General features: G+C 39.6%; 1 pseudogene; it reads right to left on the bottom strand.

Annotated features, from left to right (window-relative positions):
* The window catches only part of LOC123383471, an 87,955-nt pseudogene extending 62,214 nt beyond the window's left edge, over positions 1–25,741 (bottom strand).
* Between the last annotated feature and the right edge of the window lie 1,944 nt (positions 25,742–27,685).

Genomic DNA, 27,685 nt, shown 5'->3' with positions numbered 1-27,685 from the left:
AAACAAGACAAACCTTATTTGGGTATCTCTTTTTTTTTTTTAAAGTTTGAGTTTTGAGGGAGAAAGCGAGCAAGCAAGCGAGAACGCACCAGCAGGAAAGGGGCAGAGAGACAGGGAGACACAGAATCTGAAGCAGGCTCCAGGCTGTTGAGCTGTCAGCAGAGAGCCCGACACAGGGGTTGAACTTGTGAACCACAAGATCGTGACCTGAGCCAAAGTCGGACACTTAGCTGAGCCACCCAAGCGCCCCTCATGATTTCCTTTTGAACACTGCTTTTCTGAAGCAGAATTTAGGGCTAAAAGAATAACAGTATTTCAAAGTTCTTGATATGTGCTACATAACTGAAATCCGGAAAGTTAACATCGATTTGCACTCCATTAGTAATGACTGTATGCCACAGACAGGTTTCTGAAAAATCCCCTATGATAATGCATCTGTGGGTTTGAGGCTGTTTTATAACTCTGAATCTTCATTTTATTTATATTACCAATGATTATATACCAGCTGGTATAGTGTGCCAGGAATTGTTCAGAATTAAAGAAGATGAGGAATACAAAAGCCTAACTTAAAGAAGCTCATGTCCGGGGGGGAACCAGATCTCCCATCCAAATTTATCAGTGATACAACAATCACATGCTTGAAAATGGAGCAAAGGGGAGGCTATCAGCCTCCAGGCTGCCTTTGCAGGAATGAAGAAAGGTATTTAATCTTAAGAGTTTTTCGAAAATAAGGTGGAGCAGGCATGTCCATAAGATCTGAGAAAGCCTTAGAATCCCTAACAGAGTTAAAGGAAAGTACCTCTCTCAAAAAGCAGTCAGTAAAAGCAGATCAAGTCTGTCGCATTTCTACACAGTAACAATGAAACATCTGAAAAATAAAACAATCCTAATTCTAATAGCATCAAAAACAATAAAATATGCAGGAATAAATCTAACCAATGATGTTTAAAAAATCCATTTGCTGAAAATAAAACACTGATGAAAGAGATTTAAAAAGACACAAATAGGGGCTTCTGGGTGGCTCACTTGGTTAAGCATCCAACTTCGGCTCAGGTCATGATCTCGCAGTTCCTAAGTTCAAGCCCTGCAAAAGGGCTCTCTGCTGTCAGTGCAGAGCTTCCTTCCCATCTTTTGTCCAACCCCCACCTGCTCTCTGCCCCTCCCCCACTTGTACTCTCTCAAAAATCAACATTAAAAAAAGACACAAGTAAATGGAAAGTATCCCATGTTCATTGTTTAGAAGACTAATATTGTTAAAACGTCCATATTACCCAGAGTCGTCTACAGATTCAACATAATCACTATCAAAATTCCAAAGAAATTTTTCACACCAACAGCAAAACAATCCTAATTCCTATGAAACTATGAAAGACCCTGAATAGAACATTCTTGAGAGAGAAAAACACAGCTAGAGACACAGCACTTCCTCATTTCTAAATATATTACAAAGCTACAGTAATCAAAACAGTGTGGTACAGGCATAAAAAACAGGGACCAATGAACAAAAGTGAGAGCCCAGAAATAAGCCCTTGTGTATGTGGTCAACCTATTATTTGACAAAGAAACCAACAACACTCAATGGGATAAAGATGTTTTTTTCAATTGATGGTGCTGGGAAAACTGGATAGTCACATGTAACAAAATGAAATTAGATCCATATCTTACATCAATCACAAAAATTAACCTGAAATGGAATAAAGTCTTAAAAGTAAGACCTGAAACCATCAAGCCATAAAAAGAAGTCATCACAGACAAAAAAAAAAAAAAAAATACTTGACATGGGTCTTGACAATATTCTTTTTAAGAGATTTAAAAAAAAAATAATCTCTACATCCAGTGTGGGGCTTTAAACCCACACATCTGAGATCAAGAGTTGCGAGCACTGTTGACTGAGCAATCCTGGTGCCCTGACAATGACTTATTGCATCTGATACCAAAAGCACAAGCAACAAAAGCAAAAACAAACGTGGAATTATGTCAAACCAAAAAGCTTCTGCAAAGCAAACAATAAAATGAAAATGGAACCCATGGAATGGAAGAAAATACTTACAAACCATGTATCAGATAGAGGGTTACTATACAAGGAACTCCTACAACTCAAAAGCAAAAAAATAGGACTAAAAATGGGTGGGGAACACGCATACATATTTTTCCAAAGAAGACATTCAAACAGTCAACAGGTACATAAAAAGATGCTCCACGTCTTTGTAGACAATTCCCCTGAAGAATCACAAGATGCAACACAGGATTAGGTGTGGTACGTTCCAGGTATTAGTGGTCCATGGTTCCAAACAGATAACATTTAAAAGCTCAAGCACTGCCACAAAAGAACACGTGTGCTAGGTGAGAGAAAAACCACTGGCAGACCTGTAGATGTCAAAGCTAGTTTGAGGGTATGATGTGACAAAGAGTACATTTTGGACTTGCTTTGGGATTCAACAGAGTTTGTGAATTTCTCCTGATGGCAAGGTGGGAGGAAACAAAGACAAGACTGCATAACTTACAGCACTTTATTTTCTTTGAGAAAAAGTGGGAGCAGGGGAGGAACAGAGAAAGAGAATCACAAGCAGGCTGCACACTGTCAGCACAGAGCCTGACACGGGGCTCAAACTCACAAACCCTGAGATCATGACCTGAGCCAAAGCCAAAAGCTGGATGCTTAACCTACCGGGCCACCCAGGTGCCCCAGTTACAGCACTTAAATGCCAGCAGAGGACCAACATGGAACAAGATGGAAATTAAATGCTGCCTCCCCACCAATGATATAGTAGCATGTGTGTAAGTCAGAAGAGTCTAACATCAATCCTGAAGAGTTACAGTTCAAATCCTGAATTAGAGTTAAACCTTCAATGACTGAGAGGGGCACCTAGCTGGCTCAGTCGGTTAAGCATCTGACTTTGGCTCAGGTCGTGATCTCACAGTTCGTGAGTTCGAGCCCCATGTCAGGCTCTGTGCTCACAGCTCAGAGCCTGAAGCCTGCTTCGGATTCTGTATCTCCTTCTCTCTTGCTCCTCCCTACTCACACATACGGTATCTCTCTCAGTAATAAATAAATTTAAAAGATGGAAAAATCGCCAAAGTAGGCTGATCTGGAGGTGATAAAATCTTAATGTCATCATTACATCAGAGAGAGCAAGGGTCTGGGGTAGACAACACTGATAGAAATTAGGTTAATTTGTGGAAAGAAACCAAAATTAAAATCTGTCACCTAACGCCTGTGTTGGTGGTTTGTGAAATTTACATCACTAAGTTTTCTTTAACCAAGTCTATTCTAAATAGAATACTAGATGTATGACTTTCTAAATTATCATGTACTATTATAAATACCTACACAGCACTACATAAGAATTCAAGATTTCATGTATTTTACTAGCTGGAAAAACATGTTTTGACTAAAATCTGTATTATGCTTTTTGAGAGTCAAATGATCAATATTCTTTACTAATGTTCAATATCAAAAAAATAAATGGACCACCTGAAATACAGAAATAGGACTCATCTCTTTTTGTAATGTAAACTCCTTCCAATGGTTACTTATGACTACTCATTCACCCTTTAAGGCAAATCAAGTTACTCCAGGACACAGGACCACAGCCACTCTTGGATCCCACCTTCTGGTCCTTGGCCTTTTCCTTAGAGCAAGCTTACTCAGGACAGTGTCACTTCTGTCTTCCAGTCTATGCCCTTCCAGGTTATGCACAGCCACTACCCCTTTCCGTGCTTATTGGTGATTTTTGTCCCCTTCAGTGAAAAGTAGGTTTTCTTCTGGAAAATATCCTGGAGACTTTGGTCTTAGAAGTTTAATGGCTCTTACAATAACTTGTGATAGAGAACAACAACAAAACAGTTTCCTAAACCAGGTACATGTTCTACATGATATATTTGGGAGTATCATTTTTTTAAAAGTTTTATTTAATCTCTACACCCAACATGGGGCTCGAACTCACAACCTCAAGACCAAGATTCACCCACTCCTCCAACTGAACCAGCCATTGGCCCCAAGAGTATCATTCTCTTTAATTTTGCTTTTTATCCCTTCTCTAATACCATGTTTTCCTTTGGAAACCTAGTACAAAGGAGGCACACAATGCTTCCAAGAGTATTTCTTGCACTGTTTATACTTCCTTGCATAGGTGTACCACACCTCAAGATTCTTCTTCACGAAGAAGTCTCCCCTTAACTGCCTATCAAGCTGGCTTCAGGATCTCAGAGCAGCCCAAGTAGTAAGAACACTCTTGAGGACCTGGTCCCTCACTGATTGCTCCTTCTAAGCCTGCCCCCCCATCATTTTACTTCTTGGCTTTTCCTAGAATTTAACATCCACCATGAGGAATGCTTTCTTTCCCCCCATTCTTGCTGCCTTCTTACAGTAGTCTACAGTAACCTACACAGTGTATTAATCCCACGAGGATAGAAGACCTTGTCTTTATGGTCCTTTGTATGTTCTGATGTTTAAAAATAAAGATTCAAAGTTGGGTTAGTTAGGACCACTATAGGGTAGGAGATAGCCTGTGTTTACTAAAATGATGGGCTCACTAAAAGGTTTTACACCAATTTGCATGGGACACAAGAGGTCTTGATTTTTATTTGCTTTTTTGTTAAATAAAACCAGAAATAACTCACAAAGTATTCATGGTCCCTGCACTCCTTTAAGAAGAAGGTAGTTTGTTACGAAGATTTCCATGGGCATATGAATAAGCAAAGGCCACTTATAAAAGTATGTAATATTGTACTAATAATTACTGTTATCATTCACACTGCCCTGTCACATAATTCTCAAGTATTTGACTACATTGAGATACATTTTACACTCCTCTAAGAGGAAGCTTTTATCATGTTTTAATTTTTGTCTGTGATATATACCAAAGGTATACACACTCAGAGCCCCGGACTTAATTGTCAGTGCTTTTGAAGTGGGTTCTCCTCGTGCCTATCCCTTCCCTCCTTCCTTCTCATTTTGAGGCTTCATCGATGCAAATATGGCCCACCTATGATCTAAAACTGCATTGCACAGTACACATTCTGGACCCTTCAACAGCAAAAGTGAATTATCTTTGCCTTAATTTCCCCCTTTTGGGTAAGAGGTAGGAGGATTAGTATATGGAAGTCAGGCCAGACAGTAAACCAAATTCCTCCACATTCCCCTTTTTTCTAAATGGATTACTAAATGCATATTGCTAATCACATCATTTTGTGTATGGAAAACAAACCAAGAGAAAGAATCAAGATGTTGTTATCCACTGCTAATTACAGATTAGTGGATTAAGTTGGAAAGAATCTGACTGCAGGGAAATGGCAAAAGAAAAAAAAAAAACAAAGAAGCCTAATATCGTTATTATTCAACAGAGACAACAAATAAAGAAAACAGTTTAAGCCTTTCTTCCAGAGAACTGTAGAAGCAATTTGATAGATTTTTACAGTCAATTAGCTGGTCTTTTTTTTCTTTTTTAACAATCACAAGTTCAAAGTCCACTGTAAGTACATTTCTGAAGCAAAAGAAGCCACCGAATGGCAGCATCTCCCTGACACAGACAGAAAAGAAAAGGGGCTCCATAATCTCATAACAATGGGTTCCTTACCATGAAATTCTGGATCCCTGTCCCCGCTGTGCTTCCATAGTATCTGCTACTCCCATGTAACATCATATGCTTTATACCCGAGCCATCTAAACAGGAATACTTTCCCAGGGGGACTTTGAAACCTTGTTGGTCATGCTAAATTAATCTTAGCCTACAAAGCAGAATACATGTTCTTGTGCCTCAGAAATGGATTTCTTCCTTTTTAGGTGTTTCAAGGAATAAATCATATCACTGCATAATGCAACAAAACAATTCCATGCCTCATTGTGCTCTTTATACTGTTTGAACTTGTCTGCTAAGAGAGGGGGTTTGAAAGTTAACAGCTTCAAATCTCCAAACCCAGGGAATTGATATTATCTATCAAACAAACATGGTGTGACCTGGAGAAGTGACAAGGAAAAACAGGTGGGCCTTTTGCTGAAAATAAATAGCATTTCAATTTCTGTAAGTCTCCATCGTTTAAGAAGAAAATGATTCTTTTAATTTAAACAGTTGTTTTTTAAACTAACAGTTTAAAGTGGGATGGTAGAAAATAAATGTTTTTACCATTTTTCAATTTATATTTGGCACACCTCATCATTTTCTTGATTCATGCCCTGTAACGTATAATGTAGCTAGCCTGTATAAAACTTCCATTATGCTTTAATCAATATAGAAATCTAGCTAATCATGAATCTTTACAAAAATGGAAGTAATGTTTCTTCAGGTAAGTTATGATCTCAGTTTTGTGGAAAAACAAGCAGAAAAACCTAAAAGCTAATGTGATGTCATTATATCTGCTAACACAAATAGATCTGCCCCTAGTAAAAGCCAGAGGTTTATTGCAAAATGCAGTTGCAGAGAACACTTGATTATGATGTAAATGATATAATTTTAGCTCGTAGAGGAAGCACAGATAATTGAAATCTTTAGATCACTTCCATAATTTATTTTAGATACTCATCTCTACCTTTTTCTAAATTAAATATTGTGCCATATCTATAGTGTTGTAACTCTGGAATCTAAATATAGTGATAAGAGAGTGACCTGGATGTGATTTTTAGAATTGACAAGCCATTCAATCATTTATTCTGAAGATCCTCAGGGAGCACCTACTATATGCCACACGTGCTGAGGGGACAGAACTGGAAGACATTCACAACCGGAGCCCTAACACAGGTTACAGCTCAGTGGTTTTGAGTAGGCACTATTTTTCCAAGTCTGACAGTCACCCCATTGTCCTTGGCCTAACAGCTGCCTCCATGCTAGACGTGTCACCTGTGGCTGGGGCAGAGAATTTTCTCTTGGAGAGTCAGAGATCTCACAGGGTAGGGGCATGAACCCGTCAATGCTGTCAGCATCTCTGCCCCACAGACACAGTGACACAGCAGATCAACACCGGCAACTTGGAATCAAAATACCACACTTTGGGCTTCATTTTCTCTTTAGGTTAATTTGCATATCAGGAGGAGATGCTAATATTCTAAGAACAACCCAAATTCCTATTATCTTCCTTCATTCTATCTCCTTCCATTCCAGATAGGTAGCTACTTCTTCTCAGAGGACTCTGCTGCACGGCTTGCTGAGTAAGAACATGCTTCAAAAGGGAGAAGATAGTACTGTTTTCTGTTTGTGCTTTGTTGGACAGATTATGTAGTATTCGTTTTATCCAGTTTTAATGAATTGTAATTGACATAAAATAAACTCTATGTGTGGGGCACCTGGGTGGTCATGATCTCATGGTCTGTGGGTTCGAGCCCTGCATCAGCCTCTGTGCTGACAGCTCAGAGCCTGGAGCCTGCTTTGGATTCTGTGCCCCCCCCAAAATAAATAAATATTGGGGTGCCTGCCTGGGTGGCTCAGTCGGTTGAGCATCCAACTTCAGCTCAGGTCATGATTTCACAGCTCACAAGGTCAAGCCCTCTATCGGGCTCTGTGCTGACCGCTCAGAGCCTGGAGCCTGCTTCGGATTCTGTGTCTCCCTCTCTCTCTGACCCTCCCTTGTTCATGCTGTGTCTCTGTCTCAAAAATAAATAAATGTTTTTTTAAAAAAACAAAAACAAACATGATAGAGATTAATCCAATTACACACCAATTAAGACAGATTGTCAGAGTGGGACAAGAATCAAGACCTAGTGTATGTTGCCTATACAAAACCCACTTTAAATGTAAAGATACATATAGTTTAAAAGTAAAGGGATTGAAAAAACAATCTGATTAAAAATGGGCAGAGGACCTTAACAGACTTTTCTCCAAAGACCACATATGGATGGCCAACACACGAAAATATACTCAGTATCACTAACCAAATAGTGAAATATGAATCAAAACCACAATGAGAGATCACCTCAAACCTGTCAGAATGGTTAGCTAGTGTAAGGAAGAAAACAAGTGTATCCGAGGATGTGGAGAAAAAGGAACCCTCTTGCCCTATCGGTGGAAATGCAAACTGGCATGGCCACTGTGGATAACAGTATGGAGATTTCTCAAAAAATTAAAAATAGAAATACCATAAGATCTAGTGTTCCACTAATGGGTATTTACCCAAAAATGTGGAATCACTAGGTCAAAAGCATACATGCACTCATATTTATTGCATTATTTACAACAGGCAAACTATGAAAGCTGCCCAAGTGTCCATCAATAGATGAATGGATAAAAAAGTTGTGTGTATATATATATGATGGAATACTATTCATCCATGAAAGAGAATGAAATCGTGCCATTTGCAATGACATGGATGGAGTTAGAGAATATAATGCTAAGTAAAATAAGTCAGTCAGACAAATTCTGTACAAGGTCACAATCTGCCAAAACTCACATGATTGGAAAAAACTCTGGATGCTGAATAACATTTTGGCTCTAAGCAAAGCATCCCACACAAGTTGCAAATTTATGAATGCCTCCGCCGCATTCAAGAAGTAGATAGTTCTTGATCATCAATTATAAGAGAGCACAATTGCTTTTGCTTATCTAGAGTGATTTCTTCCTGTCAACAATAGAACTTATGTGGTGAATACTCCATTTGTGTGTTGTTGCCTACTATAAAAGCTCCTGGATCATCAAGTCTTCTCTGAGGACAGAAGCTGGGATCAAATCTTTCCTGTATGGTGGATTTTAGAACCCCAAGTGCCAATGCAAGCAGTTTAGCCTGCAGTGTTATATGCCACCATTTCAGGGCAGGGGAGACATTTTCAAGATGGATACTTGATTGGTAACAGTATGATTCCTCAAGTTAATATTCCAAGCAAGTGGGATTAATAACCCTACTGGCAACAACTGCCTTTTTTTGTACATGAGGCAAACATTATAGTTTAAACAAATGCCATTTGAATGTTTTGAATCTGTTTGTTTTGGAGTGGCATGATCCTCTTTGACATTAGAAATGATCATTTCATTTGCCTCCTCTGTCACTGATCATAGACATCATGGCTTCCAGCTCAAAAAGACAGAGCATCAGGGGCTGTGAAATCCATTGTGAAATAGAGTAATGCCAATTAGGGAGGTTTACAAAATAATTGTAAAAAGTTTACCCTCTTCTGTGTCCCTCTTCTGAGTATCTCTTTTACCAGCCTGCCTTAATTGTTGAAACCAATATCCTTTGGGTTAAAGTACTATCTTGTGGATGGCTCTGTGGAAAGAAATAGATGGTATGTATAGGGAATAATACAGATACTGGAATACAGCAGGGGACCAATAAATATTTGCTGAATGGTTTAAATGGCAATACTCTTACAAAGTTATAGTCTGGATGTAGCATTGAGTTCAAGATCATAAAAATCCTGTGAGGATGCAACCCAAGGCAGAGGAGTATGAGTAAAGTGGGGCAGGACACAGAGCAGGAAGTATGTGAGCGCTGAGGACTATAACCATCTATTAGAACTAAGCTTCAAAAATGGAAGGTTCAAAAGGAAGCTTCAAAAAAGTGACCTTTTCCTTATAGGTAACTAATGCCAAGGACAATGGATGGCAACCTATAAGGTGTTCAGGAGTTTTAGTAGAAGAGAATGAATTCAAAATTCACTATCAAAATTCTACTTGAAATTAGATGTTATCTTTCTGTTAATAAGCCTTTTCTTTCCAGATGTAAAGTTATTGACCAGCAAGTGCTTCACACATACCCTACCCTGTCCTGTCAACAACTTATTTATAATCCCTAGAATGAAGGCAGCCAATCAATCCCCAGCATATTGATTCTCTGATGCTTCTAGAGAAGCCAGCAGGATATTCAGCAAAGAGTTCAGTATTCATGATCTTTAACATCCAGAAAAAAAAAAGGGGGGATAGAGAAAATATCCCAGTCAAAACATGGTATTAAAAATGTATAGACAACTTGTGACAGAATAAATGCAAATACTCAATCAGTATACGAAGGTATGTTCAATATTAAGCACAGAATAGTATTACAATTTGATTACATTTGCCTATAAAAATAGCAAGTATTTCATTGCTCCCTTTCCGTGGGTGATGAACGAGAGAGATGTTACAATGTCTTATTTGTTGATCATTGCTACAAATTCTCTGCAAGGCAATTCAACGCATTGTCAAAAGACTTAAAAATATATTTGCCATTTGATTAAGAAATTTAGACTGACAATTTCATCTCAGTAGATAATAACGAATGTGCACAGATTTTAGCTACAAGGTTGTTCATCACAAAAACATTTACCAAAGTAAGACAATCAGAAGCTAAATATTCAGTAAGTGACTGGCTAAGTAAGAATGACAGGAATAGATTTTCTCTTTTTAAAAAAGTTTAGAGGGGCGCCTGGGTGGCGCAGTCGGTTGAGCGTCTGACTTCAGCCAGGTCACGATCTCGCGGTCCGTGAGTTCGAGCCCCGCGTCAGGCTCTGGGCTGATGGCTCGGAGCCTGGAGCCTGTTTCTGATTCTGTGTCTCCCTCTCTCTCTGCCCCTCCCCCATTCATGCTCTGTCTCTCTCTGTCCCAAAAATAAATAAAAAACGTTGAAAAAAAATTTAATTTATAAAAAAGTTTAGAGAGAGTGCATGTGTGAGTAGGGAAGGGGCAGAGAGAAGAGAGAGAGAATGCCGAGCAGGGTCCCCACCTTCAGCACGGAACCCAGTGCACGGCTCGAACCCATGAACTGTGAGATCATGACCTGAGCCCAAGTTGGACACTCAACTGACTGAGCCACCCAGGTATCCCAGGATTAGATTTTAATATAAGACTAAGCTTACAGAAAAATATCAAATAGTATCAAGTAAGATGCCAAATAGGGTGTGAGTACAAGAAATAACTAGAGACTAAAAATTGGAGAATGGGTTAAGGACTTCACAAGAAATTATTCCCTTTCTATTAAAAAAAATGGGCGAAATAGTCTGTAAGCAAAGGAAAACAAGGGTGAATAGTGAGAGAAGGCAGTTAGGATCTTTCTTGCAGTCTCTTGAGGCCTCACGTGAGGTGTTCGTTCCTTCAACAGTCCGTTTGTCAGCTATGCTGTACAACACTTTTGTGCATTATCTCATTCAACCCTAACAACTATGAACTTACACCTGTTATCATCTGTATTTTAAAGAGGAGTAAACAAAGACCTTGAATTTCATACAGCTAATAAGGGACAGAACTGAGATGCTAGTTTTCAGAGCTTTTGAAGAGATTGAACAGAGAGTAGAGAACATGAGGACCTGTATATGTAAATAAATTCTAGGGAATGGGGATTCTGAATTTAGAGTAGGTAGGTTGAGACTAGACCACGAACTTTAGGCAGTGCTTTGGCTTTGAGACAGAGATGGCCTGTGTCCTCAACACTAACAATGCAGAGAGGTTTTAGAAGACACTGGCATTCAGGTAAGCCAAAGTCATGGGGAGAGTTTCAGCTTTCATATACCAGTGTTGTCCTTCTATTCGTTATGTATTACTTTCTGAAAATTAAAGAAGTTAAATGTATCCAGAAGAGAGCTGGTATTTGTTGGGTGGCAGGGCACATAATGACAGTGAAGACCATCTATAGGGGGACACAACTATTGCTAGAAATATACAACCCACCAAACTGCTTGCATGATTTATTTCACTTAATCCTTAAAAAAAAATTTGAAAAAGTTAAAAAGAAAAACTCCTAAAAAAGGATTTTAGTATCAAGAGTTGAAGAGATTTTGTCTCAATGCCAAAGTGCTAATAGATGGTGGAGTCAGAATTACTTTCTAAAAAAATAAATAGGGGCATCTGGGTGGCTCAAGTCGGTTAAGCATCTGACTCTTGATATGGCTCAGGTCATGATCTCAGTTTTCAGAGTCTGAGCCCCGTATTGGGCTCTGTGCTGACAGTGCAGAGCCTTCTTGGGATTCTCTTTCCCAGCCCCTCCCCTGTGCACACTGTTTTTGTCTCTCAAAAACAAATTTTAAAAATTAAAAAAATATAAAGATAAAAAATAAGCAACAGAATGAACAACAGAATGAACCCAAATGCTATCAACTGAGGAATAAATAAGTGTGGCCCACCTATATAAGGGAATATTATTTGACATTTAAAAGCAAGGAAGTACTGACACATGCTAAAACATAAATGAACCTTTACAACATTATGCTAAACGAAGGAAGCTGGTCACAAAATACCACATATTGTAGGATTCCATCTACGTGAAATATCCAGAATAGACAAATGTATAGACACAGAAAGTAGATTCACGGCTGCCAGGGGCTGTGAGGAGTGGGGACTGGGAAGTTGGTGCTGATGAGCACAGTCTCTCTCATTGGGATAGGGAAAACATTCTGGAATTAGATATTGGTCATGCTTGCAGAACCTTGTAGAAATTCTTTGAATGTAGAACAATTGCTCATTTGTATACTTTAAAATGTAAGTTTTAGGGCACATGAATTATAGGTCAATAATAAAAACAAGTATAGTATGAGGTGGTCTTGGGTTGAAGGATTACAAATTTCCCCCCCCTAAATGTCTGTAATGTGGTTAAGTTTCTAAGTAAAAAAGTGAAGAAAAAAACCCAAACAGATATAGGTCTAAATAGAAACAGCAGCACTGGTGACAGACACATCATAACAAGTTACCAGATTTCTTCCCAGCTAAAACTAAGAAGAGATCATCACTACACAGGAAATGAGTTTACAAGCACCTGCTCTCCATTACCATGGCAACCCAAAGGTCCTCACCTCCCGGAGATGCAGCATCAGGTAAGATCTACTTAATCTATACTGGGAAATGCCTTCAGTCTTTCCAAGTAAAAAGAATCATGGTCAACAGCCTCTTCTTCCTGGAAGATATGTGCCCCAATCCTCTGATTAAGCTGAGGACAATGAGAAGTGTAAGGTGGGACACACTTTTGACTGAATAAACTGGACAATGGTAGGGCTATAGGTCTTTAAACATTATCTTGGCCCAGCACTGACCAGTTCTGAGACCCTGAACAAGTTACCTGGCTTCTCTGAACCTTGGTTTCCTCACCTGTTACCTGCAACTCAGTTGTCATGAGGACCCAGGGCCACGTTAGCATGCCAAGTGCTTAGCTCTGTGCCAGGCCCCAAGTGAATGCTTAATAAACATGGCTGGTCCCATGATGGACTTTTATCATTTTATCAGTGTTTAGAACATTAATTCTGTGCCAGGCACTGTTCTAAACACTGGGAAGACAGCAGGAAACAATACAGATAAAAACCACTTACATGCTGCTGGGGGTGCACACAAACAAGAATTTAAAATAGTGTATGCAGTAGATTAAGTAGTGTTAAGTGCTAAAGAGAAAACATTCAAGACGGGTATTAAGTGTCAGTATGGAGAGTTCGGGTGGCCAAGAAAGGCCTCACTGAGATGGGACTTTTGGTCAAAACCTGAAGGAAGCGATCAAGCAGCCATGCAGGTATCTCACAGAACACTTCAGGTAAACAGCAGAAGAAAGGGTCCTGAATCGGGGGCTTGCCCAGCATGTTTGAAAAATAGCACAGAAACCGCCTTATTGAGATCAGACTGAAGGGGACAGAGAAGAAGTGGAGAGCTCTGTTCAGGAACAGGCATTCAAACCAGAGAGGAACTGGGACCAGGCTGGTGAAGGCGGACATGTTGAGCTGTGCTCACATGCTGGATGTCTTTGCAAGTGTATGCTGATGGAACAGCCTCATTGTGAGACGTTTAAAGGCCAAGGCTCTATGCTCCTTTGAATCCACTTCTAGGCTGGAAATAATGATTTACTCGTGGTAGGCACTTCAGAAATATTTAACATTCTCGGAATCAGAAGATACCTTCAAGCCTTCTAGTTAAGACATGTTGTTAGTTCTTGATTTTTCTTATAACCACTTTCTGGCTTTAACCAAATTATACCCCCAACAAATGCCAAAGAACTCACTATCATTAATCTATCATTCATTCTATCCTTAATCAGTTCTGACCTCAAGGGCAAACTATTTCCCTGTAGCACTATAAAAACAAAAATATGAGGCGTGCCTGCCTGCCTGGCTCAGTTGGTGAGGCATGAGACCCTTGATCTTGGGATCCTAAGTTCAAGCCCCACACTGGGCAGAGAGAGTACTTTAAAACAAAAGCAAAAATAGGAGCATATGTAGATCCATTTCACCTTTCCAACTACTAAGAATGTTTCTGAACTTCCATTCTGCCACTGAACATAGTCTACTTCATACCAGTTATTTTGACAGGTACAGGGAAGTAAGAAACCTTTCAAGATTTCACCCCAACTACTGACAGGAAGAGGGTAGTGTTGAAGACAGTGGCCTGTACAAATGCCCCCAGAGTGGATTTCTACTGCAGCTATGCCACATCATTTATAAGCAGCATTTAAGCCATGATAAACCAACCACATAAAAAAATCCCTGGAACATGGGATAATTTACCTTTAGCTTTACTTTTCTTTTTTCCCCTAGGAGAATAGTATATTCTAATACTTTCTTGAAATCCAGATCTATATTCTGTATTTCATGGGTCTAGTTGATCTTCCAAAAAAAAAAAATAAATTTGGCTTTTCGTAATTTATTCTTAGTGCATCTATTCAAGATCCATGTGATTAGGGCTCTCTTTAAAAAGTATAATATTGGAGGGGCGCCTGGGTGGCGCAGTCGGTTAAGCGTCCGACTTCAGCCAGGTCACTATCTCGCGGTCTGTGAGTTCGAGCCCCGCGTCGGGCTCTGGGCTGATGGCTCAGAGCCTGGAGCCTGTTTCTGATTCTGTGTCTCCCTCTCTCTCTGCCCCTCCCCCGTTCATGCTCTGTCTCTCTCTGTCCCAAAAATAAATAAACGTTGAAAAAAAATTAAAAAAAAAAAAAGTATAATATTGGAGCACCTGGGTGACTTAGCCAGTTGGGGATCTGAGTTTGGCTCAGGTTGTGATCGCATGGTTGGTGGGTTCAAGCCCCATTTGGGGCTCTGCATTGACAGTGCAGAGCCTACTTCGGATCCTCTGTCCCTGTCTGCCTGTCTCTCTCAAAAATAAACATTAAAAATTAAAAAAAAAAAGTAGAATATTAAAGGGGTACCTAGGTGGCTCTGTTGGTTAAGTGCCCAACTTTTGATTTCTGCTCAGGTCACGATCTCACGGTTCTGAAGTTCCAGCCCCACATCAGGTCTGTGGGGACTGTGTGGAGCCTGCTTGAGATTCTCTCTCTGCCCCTCCCTCGTATGAGCTCTTTCAAAAACAAAGACTTTTTTAAAAAGTAGAATATTAGAAAAGCTAAAATAGAATATTAGAAAAGTTAAAATATAGTATTTAAAAATTCTTTTATTTATCTATAATAATGGCTGACTTTCTAATGATACTACTCTCCCAAGACTATAGATCATGTCATTTTTTCTCCTTTCCAATCTGAAAACTGGAAATGTAGGTGTACATATCTAATCTGATGGCAAATTTCCATGTCTTCTGGATTCTTCGGAGAATATTCAAACTTTGATAACCTCATTATATATTACTCTATAGTGCAAAATCTTTTATAAATTTGATTTTTTGGACAGTTCTCATACTTTCAAGTCTTTAGGTGCAGTTTTAATCTGACAACTTGGCAGAACACTGGGAGAGGAACAGGCAGGCTGTACACCCAGATTTCACTTTGCATCAAAGAAACCATATATGGAAACATCCATCAAGTACTCCAAAAACATATTTCTTCTCAACCGGGAACTGTTCTCCCTGAAACACTTCACCAACTTGCAACCTGGAATTTCTTTTTAATTCATATGTTTGTTCTTTTTAATAATCACTCTACCTGATGGGGGGGTACCCCAAAATATCATGAATGAGGTCTTTCCTTTCTGTTATCTATTAACATGACATCAGCCCATCTTTTCCCTTATTCTACTTACTGCAAATATAACTTAGAAGTGATTTATTCTTGTCCTTCACATAGTATAGATTTTAATTGACCTGATGCTTTTCTTATGGTTACACTCTTCTTTTGGCTCTATTTTCCACATGTGATCTTGAGAAGAGCAGTCTTCTTTAAATGTAGTTTTAAAAATTAACACATCTAACTTCCTAAAGGGATGAGAAATTTAGTGGATATTTGGGAAAAATCTCATTTTCCTTTCAAAATTCATTTATACTGGATGTTGGCAACCACAATTGCTTTCAAACAGATAAAGCTTTTCCTTTAATTTAAGATAGGCATGGCCATGCGTATAATCTTTACAGAGCCAACATTTGAAGATTAACCCCCCCCCAAATATTAATAACTGATCAAGTCCTTTAGGAAATCAGGGCTGCTATGAAGAAGGAAGAGGACAACACTACTTAGAATAGCAATCATGTCCTTTCCTTTATACTTGTAAACAACTTTTTTTCTGACACAACATTCCTGTCTGGAAGCCAGCCATATTACCAACCCCATGGCCCCATGGTTCCCTCTATGCAGCCTTACCAGACACCCCGGCCTCAGCCATGTGCCATCTTGGACCTCTCAACACCAGCCCTCCTTTCCCATCCTTCATTTTTTGGTTTTTATTTTTTGTAAATCTTAATTTTTGAGAGAGAGAGAATGCAAGAAAGAGGGGTGGCTGCAGGGGTGGGGGACAGAGGATCTGAAGCAGGCTCTGAGCTGACAATAGTGAGCCTGACACAGGGCTCAAAGCCACAAACCAGGAGATCGTGACCCTAGTTGAATCTGGATGCTCAATTGACTGACCCACCCAGGCACTGCTGGCTTTTATATTTAAATCCAACTTTTGGCTTGAGATGTTTGAATCTGTCCTTTTACTCAAGAACTTTCTCATATACCACCCAGCCAATAACTGACTTCAGATCTATTTTCTTTGGAAAGCAGAGGGGTTGCAAAGACAAAATGAGAATGGTTGTATTTTGATTTTGCCTGGCTTTAGAGAATTGTCACAGTACCTCCATACATCATAGGTTTATTCATCATTACAAACTCTTGGTTAAATAAAAGATGCATTCTCTTGCTCTAGAAAATAGACATCCAAGAGGTTTCAACGGGACTTATCCATACCAAGGAATTTGGATGTGGAGCACAAGAAGGTAAGAGCATCAACAGGCATCACTTGTACTGGAGGTCTTTAGGCTACTGTGAAAAAGTGCTTGTTCAGTCCCAAGGCCCAAGCAATGGAAGGTGCCTTGAATTAGGGGTTTGGCAGTGGGTACTGAGGACTCCATTTCAAAGGGGTTGCTATGCAACTTAACAATGCCCCAATATTGTGGCCATTTGCTGTACAACCATTCACTCCTAACTAGACAGTTTGTTCAAGGGCCTACCTGTTCCTCCAGAGCTCCACTGACCTCTTTGTCATGACTTTCCTTCTAGTATTTATTTTATTCCTCAATCCAGAGGAAGGCCTATAAGCCTCAGCACAGAGCCTCAGCACTTCCCAGTCTCTATTTCTTAAACATCTTTCCACTCCCTATGAGACATTATGAAAATATATTCTCAGCGTTTTTCAAGTGTCTCAACAAATTTAGTGAAGCTGTTTTAAGAAAACACCAATTTTGTCTTCAAAAAGAGTCAAAGATTATCTTACTTTGTGGAAAATGCCACTCTGGTCCTGCTAGAAATAGACTAACATTTTCAGGGAGATGACTGACCTGTTTTCTTTTTAGGTAAGTGATTCTCAATCTGTCTGCTCATAGGAATCACCCAGGACCTTAAAAAACCTTGATGTTGGAGTTTCATCCCCAGACTGATTTAACGGATTTGGAATGAGGTCAGGAGTTTGGAGGGTTCCCCCCCACCCAAAATTTATTTATCTTGGGGTGGGGGTAGGAGGTAGAGGAAGAGAGAACAAGCTGGAGAGGGGTAGAGATAGGGAGAGGGAGAATCCCAAGCATGGAGCTTGACATGGGGCTTGATCTCAAGAACGGTAAGATCATGACCTAAGCTGAAATCAAGAGTCAGACACTAAGCCAACTGAGCTATCCAGGCACCCTGAGTTTGTTTTTTAAGTCCACTTCATGCCCAATGTGGGGCTTGAACTTACAACCCTGAGATCAAGAGTCAGATGCTCTACCAACTGATCCATCCAGACACCCCCAAGCTTTTGGAGTTTTTAAGAGCTCTAATGTGCAGTCAAGGTACACACCAGCGGTCTAGTCCATTTTTACCTAACACCCTTGAAACACTGAAGAACTATCTCAGAACCTATGTAATCTATATTTTAAGACAAATTCTATCCTACAATACAGCTGTTATTACTTTGATAAATTCCAAACAGCAATTTTTCAATGCCTCTTTGATTTCTCACAAAAGATATTCAGAGAAATGCTTGAGGGCATCAGAGTTGTCTTATGGAAAAAAAAAAAAAAGAGGTACATACACACTTCAGCATCTCTTTCCTCTCCATGGAACTGAAGGAAGTCAATAGATAAATTTGTCTATTACTTTGTGGTGGTAATTTCAAGGTATATTCACATCTCCAAACTTATCAACTTGTATGTATTAGTTTTTTTTTTTAATATTTTTTTTAACGTTTATTTATTTTTGAGACAGAGAGAGAGAGAGCATGAATGGGGGAGGGTCAGAGAGAGGGAGACACAGAATCTGAAACAGGCTACAGGCTCCAAGCTGTCAGCACAGAGCCTGATGCGGGGCTCGAACTCATGGGCAGTGAGATCATGACCTGAGCTGAAGTCAGCTGCTTAACCGACTGAGCTACCCAGGCGCCCCGTATGTATTAGTTTTATACACCAATTATACTCAATGAAGCTGCTTTAAAAAAAGTTATCTCAGCTCATCCACCCAGATAGTTTTCCAGAAAGATTTACTTTATGCCTAGGTAGCAGAAAAAATTGCTGTAGGATGGACCTTTTACAGACAACCTTAATGCAACTGCTAGCTATTTATGAAACATCCATTTAAAGATTTAATTTTCAAATGTTCAAAGAAACTAAGGGGGAAATGATTTTTAGCATGCCATTGTAGATCTCTCTAGAATGATCTTGGTTCTAAACTTCACATTTGTTCTTCTGACAGTCTCCCATGGATGTTCAGTAACACAATTCCTTACTTTTTTCCTTGTAACCCGAAATCTTAGAAGGTCTTAGATTCAGACTACATATTACTCCTATGTTTGGTCCCCAGTTGGGCAAAAGAAAAATCTCCTAGAAACATTATAAAATTTCACATCTCAGCATCACTGAGAACTACTGAATTAGACACTCTGGATATGGGACCCAGCAACCTATGTTTAAATAAATGTATGATTCAGAGGGGCCTGGGTGGCTCAGTTGGTTAAGCATCTGACTCTTGATTTTAGCTCAGGTCATAATTTAAGGGTTGTGGGACTGAGCCCCCATCCAGCTGTGCACCAAGTGTGAAGTCTGAGATTCTCTCTGCCTCTCTCCACTCCTCGTGCTAAAAGAATAGAATATATATGATTTAGGTACATACTAACGTTTAAGAATCACTGGCACAGGGGTGCCTGGGTGGCTCACTTGGTTGGGCATCTGACTTTGGCTCAGGTCAGGATCTTGCAGTTCGAGGATTCAAGCCCCATGTGGGGCTCTGTGCTGACAGCTCAGAGCCTGGAGCCTGCTTCAGATTCTGGGTCTCCCTCTCCCTCTCTGCCCCTCCCCCACTCACACTCTGTCTCTCGGTCTCTCAAAAATAAAGATATAAAATATTAATAAAAAAATCACTGGCACAGAATATTTGTATTTATATTTATATTCTAGCACCAGAGAACTTTAACTTTATTTGGCCCTAAAGAAAACTTTGGACATTAGTATATATGTTGTCCCTACACCAGGATCCAGACATGTAGAGAAAACCCCTAAAGGAGCCAAGGTCACAAGACCATTTGCACAATGCTTTTACTATTCTTTGACTTCCTTGATAGTTTTTGCTTCTTGGTGACTTTACAAGTCAATAGCCAAGCCATGCCCATATCTGCTTTATCTCAATATGTAACAGTGTTGATCCTAATATCTGCATGGAATTCTTTTACAAAAAATCTTCAAGGGCAAGAAGGAGGACAGATTCCTGACAGGCTGCGCTCTTCAGAGAATTCATGTTTGTTCTGGCAACAAGACTCTTCATTTCCTATTTCAAATTCATTACCCTTCAGATGTCCCTAAGAAAAACCTCAAGGGAAACAATGCTTAAATCTGGTAATTTCCCTCCTCCATGATGTTCATGTTTCTGTTCTTTTCTGTTTCATGCATCTCACTATCGCCTCATTTCTCTCTATGATTTCCCTTATAATGGGCTTCCTCTTCCTGTTTATGACAAGAAGTCTCCCTCATCTTCCAAGGATTCCCTCTTATATACCACCCACTGCATGCATGCCCTGAGCCATCCAACATCCTCAGCTCAGGAGCAACTGCGTGGCTCATTTGGTTGAGCACCTGACTTCGCTCAGGTCATGATATTGCAGTTTTGTGAAATGGAGCCCCACATTGGGCTTGCTACTGTCAGACTGTCAGTGCAGAGCCTGCTTTGGATCCTCTGTCCCCCTCTCTCTGCCCCTCCCCCACTTGCGCTTTACCAAAAATAAGTATTTTTAAAACCTCCTCATCTAAGTTCCTTAGAAAACAGTTTCTAACAAAGCTTAAACTCTAATGTTTCATTGAGGATGGAGTAGGAGGAGTGTGAAATCCCAGGGAAGCAAGTGATGTGACAGGGGAGGAACTGAGGCCAAAAAGAAAATACACACAGAAAAATAAAGGAAAATAAATCTAATGGACTGTACTATCAAGCGGGTCACAATTTCTTAAGAAAACGTAGCTGATAGCTTGATCTCATAAGCCAGCCCCTGAGAGGCTATAGAAGGTCATTTTACCACAGAAGAGTATGTGAGAAGAATGATTAGAAATTAACAAAGCCTTGCTTACTGTTTCACACTACACAAGGTTGCCACACGCAACGTCAATTTCCAAAGCCTCCAGGTTGTGTTACTGAGCTCTTCCACGGAGCCACCAGGAAAAAAAAAAAAAAAAAAAAAAAAAGATCAAACCCCATTTCATGGGGCAGGATATCCTATAAACCACAAAGCAGGTGAGAGGAACAATAGCTTCTCTGGGGTATAGCCCTGGGGGTTCTGAGCTGTGGTGCCTCCTGCTCTGGGACCATGGAGAAACCTAGGATTATCCTGAGAGTCTGAGACAGCTGGGAGTGTTAAGACATGTAGCCAGGAAAATGACGGATGAGGCCATCCACTAAGGAGCTAAGTCTTTAAGTGGTGGTTATGGAGTGATGTAGGTCCAAAAGAACCTGGGGAAATGAAAAAGTGAGGGTAATCAATTGTATCCATCCTATCTACTTGCACCATGAAGGTGAAAATCCAATCCTTGTCAGCTCTAATCTCTAGATATACTTTTACAATTACTCTTGTACCTGGTCTTGAGGCTGTAATAGACATACATCATCTTCCCATTGACTGGAACTAGATATTTCCATCAACATCTGCCAGTACTTAGTCTTCTCTGGGTTGCTTTCCTGGTAGTATAAACCAAACTTCATTTCCAAGGGGTCTATGCCCTTGTTAATCTTTCTCTTGTTCAGTTGGTATGTTGCTACTATTGCCCATTAACAGCAATTCTTGGGATGGAAGCAATGAGAAGTGCCTCAGTGAAAAACCCAGGTGCAAGCTACAGCCCCTTCTGCTCCTCTTGCACAGTAGCATCCTTGCTCTTCAACAAAGTATATTCCGTCACACAGGTCAGTCACTTGGACTGCTTTCCCATGGACGGAAGCAGTCCCAAATTGACAGGTGGTCGTTGTGCTTTCAATTCAGTGGAATTCTTCAGGTGTCACTGTTCGTTTATTCCCCTTCTGGAAACTATGACTTCTAATCTGGCAGAGTTAGATTCCCCAATGAGACCAGTCAAAGTGATGGTGAAATGGGCCAATGCTACTTCTGGGTACTGTAGCTACTGAGGACAAAGCACTAGATGTTGGTTGCTTTACCATATATACAACACTTGGGGACACTGCTGTCATCCATATATGGGATGACTCCTGTTTTGAGTGGGGCCCATTTTCAAAGAGGGATCTTCAGCAAGTCCAGTGTGAGGAACAAGTTGCATTAACCCTTGGGTCACAGGACTTACATCTGATTATGCTAGAGGTATCCAGGTTGGATAAAGCTACTGTGTGAAGTCACTGGCAAGTCCCAATAGGAAAGTTGCAGAGCAGAGTTGGAGAGTTCTGGAGATATACTATATCCCATATAACAACTCCCCAAATGAGCTCCTGGTGTGCTACTGGACCCTTGTAAAGACAGAGCACCTAGATACTCGGTGGCCAAGTGACTTGAGCTGCGGATCATAAACTGGTCGTTATTGAATCCATTGAGTTTTAAATTGAAACTGATTTTAAAAATAAGCGGGGGGGGGGGGGGGGGGGAGGGGCGCCTGGGTGGCTCAGTCGGTTAAGCGGCCGACTTCAGCTCAGGTCATGATCTCACGGTCCGTGAGTTCGAGCCCCGTGTCGGGCTCTGTGCTGACAGCTCAGAGCCTGGAGCCTGTTTCAGATTCTGTGTCTCCCTCTCTCTGACCCTCCCCCCTTCATGCTCTGTCTCTCTCTGTCTCAAAAATAAATAAACGTTAAAAAAAAAGATTTAAAAAAAAAATAAGCAGGGGGGGTTCATAAACTGGGTCCAGAATAAATCCTATTATAAGACTGTTACTGACTGTAAATTTGTCACACTAAACTTCCTATGTTGAAGTCCTAATGCAAAATGTAATGGTACTTGGAGAGGGGCCTTTGGGAGGTAATTAAGGTTACATGATGGGCCCCTCATGACCTCATTAGTGCCCTTAGAGGAAGGGACACCAGAAAGCTTGCTATCTAGGTGTACAAAAAATAGGTCATGTGAGCTTGGGGAGAGATGGTGGCTGCCTGCAAGCCAGAGAAGAGGTCTCAAATCAACTCTACCTTGTCAGCATCCTGACCTTGGACTTCCCCATACTCCATAACTAGGAGAAATAAATTTCTCTTGATTAAGCAGTCTATGGTATTTTGTTAGCACAGCCTGAGTTGACAAATATGGAAACCAAGACAAATCACAAAAGTTTAGAGGTACAAAACATTAAATATTAGGAGATAAAAGCTTTGTGAATTTATCAGTTCACTTTACAGGTAACTTGCAGAGTTCCTCAGACTACACAAACAGAGAAAGATGGTATTCCTGATGTTCCAAGGTCAACTAATGATTGAATAGTACTAACGCAAGGTCATCATCTAGTATTGTTTCCATTAAAGCACTTGGCAGCATTTAAATACAGACAATGTGAATGAGAATCTAGAAAACTCCATTTCACAGAACCAGCTGTTGAAATAGTACATTATTCAGATTCAATTTAACACATCGTCCAGTACATTAAGACTGTTGTCAAATAAGGCTCTAATAATGTCATGAAGTATACAACTGAGAATGAATGTCCTCTAGTATATACAACATCTTTGTAGAAAAATTTATAGCTCCTTTTTGCATCTAAGATGAATGGAAAGCAAAAATAAGAAGAAGTTTAGAGATTAAAAAAACTATGTAAAACTTTATCAATGCTTCATATATATTACACATTTAAGTTTATAATAAACTTATGAATCTCTATTATCATCCTCTTTTTACAAGTAAGAAAGCTTTGTGACCTAGAACAACTCCATTTTCTGGGTTTCGCTTTTCTTATCCGAGGTTGATAACTGCTTTACAGTCATGGAATCAAACGTCCTATTTTAAGTTCAGGTACAAAGTGAACAAGGAGAGATTTCAGTTTTATAATTTGTACTCAATGTCATAATTCAAAAGTTTCAAAATTATTCTAAGTCAGCAAGAAGTATCACCAGACTTTAGGTTTTCATAAGATTCACAAATACTAAAGGAAGACCAGTCATAACATAATTAACTATTCTCCTCTCATAAAGCAATACTGAAATAGAACTCAGATTTGTAGCAACTGAAAGGTTAGTAAACCAGTTACAAAAACGTCTGCGGATTCCAAAAAGAACCTTCAAATTGCAGGGAAAAATGTTTACAGATATTGCAAATAGCCCATATTTGTAGTAATAATAATAGAGTATTTTTATTTGAGTTGAATGTGTTAATATCACCATGGAGATTCATTTCTGGGGAAAAAGCTAGAACCTTTTTTCCCTAAAGTTCGAACTCTGATAGAAAATCAACTTACATAGACAATAACAATAATGTTGGGAAAGTTTCTCATCTGAGAGATTCAGAAAGGGAGAAAACCATCCTTCTGGCTTTTGGGACATTGCATTAAGCAGTGGACCATGATATAGAACAATGACCTATTGAGCAGTAAGCATGCCACTCAGGAATTGCCATGCATTGCAAATCTCCAGCAAGCCCATGAGAGGTCACTAGTATACTTACTGAACAACAAATTTCCTAAATGGGTGTGCGACTGTCATGGGGTGTAAAAATGACAACACATTCTGTACAACATTGTATCTGGCCTCTATCTTCAGCCTACAGATATATGCCCAATCATGTAGAAACAAGTGGCATCTGAATGACCTTGTAGAAGAGAAGAGACTTTCAAAGATTTCTTGTCACGACAATCTAGACTGTTTTGGACAGGAAATGGAAGTTAGCGTTTTTTTCAACTGACTGGGGACCCTTACCTGAAGCTATTAGCTCCCTATCTCTCTACTTTTGCCATTTACCTCAACATATTAAAGGCTACCTCCTGCAAACACTTGATACTCTCCGCCTCAGGGCTTTTTTGGGAACCAGATCAGTCTGTGTAGTGGGCAGACTAAAGTGCCCAGCAGAGTTAGTACACCAAAAAACAGCTCTCAACCAAAGATGGGCAGGCCAGAGGTTCCCAGTGGGTCTAAGCTCCAATTGTTTGCGGTAGTAGTTATCTTACTAACACACCATTTATACCTTCTTCTCTTTCTTGACTCATTTTGTATTCCCCAAAGAGTTTCTAAGGAATGAAAAACTTCTAAATAAAACACTTATCTCAGGTTCTGCCTTTTAGGGAACCCCACACAGGCCTCCAGCAAAGCATTTTTAAAGTCCTTTGAATGGCGAGAAACGTCCTTCTAGGCCATCAGGCCCAGAATAAATCATACAGACATTATGAATGAAGTTAGTTTTTTATTTTTAGTAAACATGAGCTATGTCCTTTAAAAACCTCACCAAACGGGTACACAGCTTAAAAGATTTTTGAAAGGCAGAAGTTTGGCCTGCCTTGGCATGTTACCAGTAAGGAGCTCATCACTTGTTAGATACAAGATATATTTATATAGGTGAACCCAGGTATTTGAAGCACCACTTATAAGAGCAATTTTTTTTTCCATTTTCTTGACCTCTACTTTTGCACTCCTCAAATCGCTTCTTCATTGGATTCATTACAACGTATTCAGATAAAACCAGATCTTTACCTGTCAACGTTTCTTAAGCCTTGGGAAAACCGTTGAATGGCTTCCTACCGCAGACACCGAGTTGGGAGTTTTCTCTTGTCCAGCAAGAAAAGCAGACACAGGACTGAAGAGGAAAGAAGCTAACTTTCGGGAGAAGACAAGAGACCCGACCAGGCCTTTCGTCTCCGTATTTATTGAGCTCACAAGATAGTATCCATGTGGTGAAGGTGAAGAAAACAAGATCTTACACACGTGGTGAAGGTGGAGAAAACAATCAGATAGTAATCGTTAACTTGTGTGTGTAAGAAGCAAAGGGTCTGGGGGGCAGGGGGAGTTTGTGACCAAAGTACAATAGTATATTGGCATCAGTTGGAAAGTAATTTACTGCAGGTGATATAACAAGTTACTTGTGATCCCATTACAGTATCTAGCTAGCTAACCTCGGGAGCTTTTGCCCTGTGGTGGTGGCTTTCCGCCCTAAGCTTTTTTCTAACCCATTTATGTAAGTAGAACTTACTTCCCCACAGCTTCCCTTGAGGAGTTGGGAGTAACATAGTCAGGGAAGATGGGTGGGCCAGGAGCAAAGGAATAGATACAGATTTCCATCAGAGAATTAGGAAGGGCAATATTCCCAATGTTTACATTTCTCAGCTTTGTTGAGATACCTCTTCCTCTCCACCCAACATTATTGCCATTGATGAATTTCAAGCCTTTTAAATTCGTGTTGGTGCTTTGAAGAGAAAATTCCATGTGTGCTTTTTTAAAGTTATGCCTTTATCACTCTGATAAATATGTCTCTAGCACTTCTTGGTGGCCAGGAAGTTGCAGACAAAATTGTAAAACAGAAAGAGTATGACCTTTTTCTTTGACAATTCACGATCCTCTCATTCAAGTACCATCTTTCTTTCCTACTTTATCCTTATTTAGACCCAGTGTCAGGAGGTATCTTGACTTCAATTATTTATAAATTAGTTGCATTAGCTCTCCTAAGAGTGTTTGAATTCTCCTTAATTATGTAATGGAAAGTTTTGTATCTCATTAATGATGTTTAAACACAAGCAAGTAGGTAATGGCTGTAGAAGTGGGGAATCTTCTACTTAAGATTAATTCACAATTGCCTGTTTATCAATCATCTCTAGAATTTCCCACAGCCATTTCTCCATAGAATTTATTTTTTATGGACCTTAAGTGAAAACATTCTATCTGTAATTTTGGTTCAAAGAATCGCTGTTATTTAGATATATGGCAAACTACATTGATGCAGACTGAACCATGGAAATAAAAAGTGTGGTGAGGATAATCATTTCTTTAACATTTTCAACGTGATTCTTCACGGTCTTTTAAGACTAATTTTATTTGAGGGTTCAAATGTTGCTTTCCTGAACAATAAAAGGCTTAGTGTGAAGTGATCCTGGCCCTCCTTTAAAGGAGAGAACAAAATGGAGTCAGCAGGTCCTCAGGGAAAGCATGCAGGAAGATCTAGGAACACATGCCCTTCCCACACCATTTTATTAAAAATAGAGAACTGTATTGGCCCCATTTCTACCCTATGAGGCCTGATGCTAACTTAATCTCTATTCATTGTAAGGTAAAAATTTGGAGACAGAGGTAAAAGGTATTAGTAAGAAAGATTTGTCGTCTTTCTTGCAATTCTGTAGCATGGATGGTTACTACTTGATATTCTTTCTTACATATTCGAGTATGAGAGCACATTATTCTTTTCAAATAATGCTAAAGTTGTATTACTGTAAAGTGCTTTCTTAGTAGTTAATGTAAAGATAAACATTTAAAAATGAATAATGGTATCAGAAGTTTGTCCAGGATCCATTCCTATTGAAAAAAAAATATTTGGGGATTTTTAATATTTAATAATTTAGAATTTTTATATTTCTGTGAAAATGGCATTGGAATTTTAATAGGGATTGCATTGAATCTGTAGATCTCTTTAGTAGTATGGTCTTTTTTTAACACTATTCTTCCAATCTAAGAACACAGGATGTGTTTCCCATTGATTTGTGTCTCCTTCAGTTTCTTTTATCAGGGTCTTAGCTTTCAGTGTACAGGTCTTTGATCAACTTGGTTAAATTCATCCCTAAGCATTTTATTGTATTTGATGCTATTGTAATTGAGATAGCTTAAAAAAAAAAATGTTTATTTTGAGAAAGAGTGCAAGAAGGGGAGGGGGAGAGAGACAGAGAACTCTAAGCAGGCTCTGAACTGTCAGGGTGGAGCCTGATGTGGGGCTTGAACTCAAAAACCATGAGATCATGACCTGAGCCAGAGTCACTCAGCCAACTGAGCCACCCAGGCACCCTGGGATTGCTTTAATTTCTCATGCAGATAGTTTGTTGTTAGTGTATTGAATTACAGGGGATTTTTA

This window comes from Felis catus, chromosome X (assembly GCF_018350175.1).
Source record: "Felis catus isolate Fca126 chromosome X, F.catus_Fca126_mat1.0, whole genome shotgun sequence".
NCBI classification, from domain to species: Eukaryota; Metazoa; Chordata; class Mammalia; order Carnivora; family Felidae; genus Felis; species Felis catus.
The sequence above is the reverse complement of the archived record's forward strand: the minus strand, read 5'-3'. Positions and strand labels throughout refer to the sequence as shown.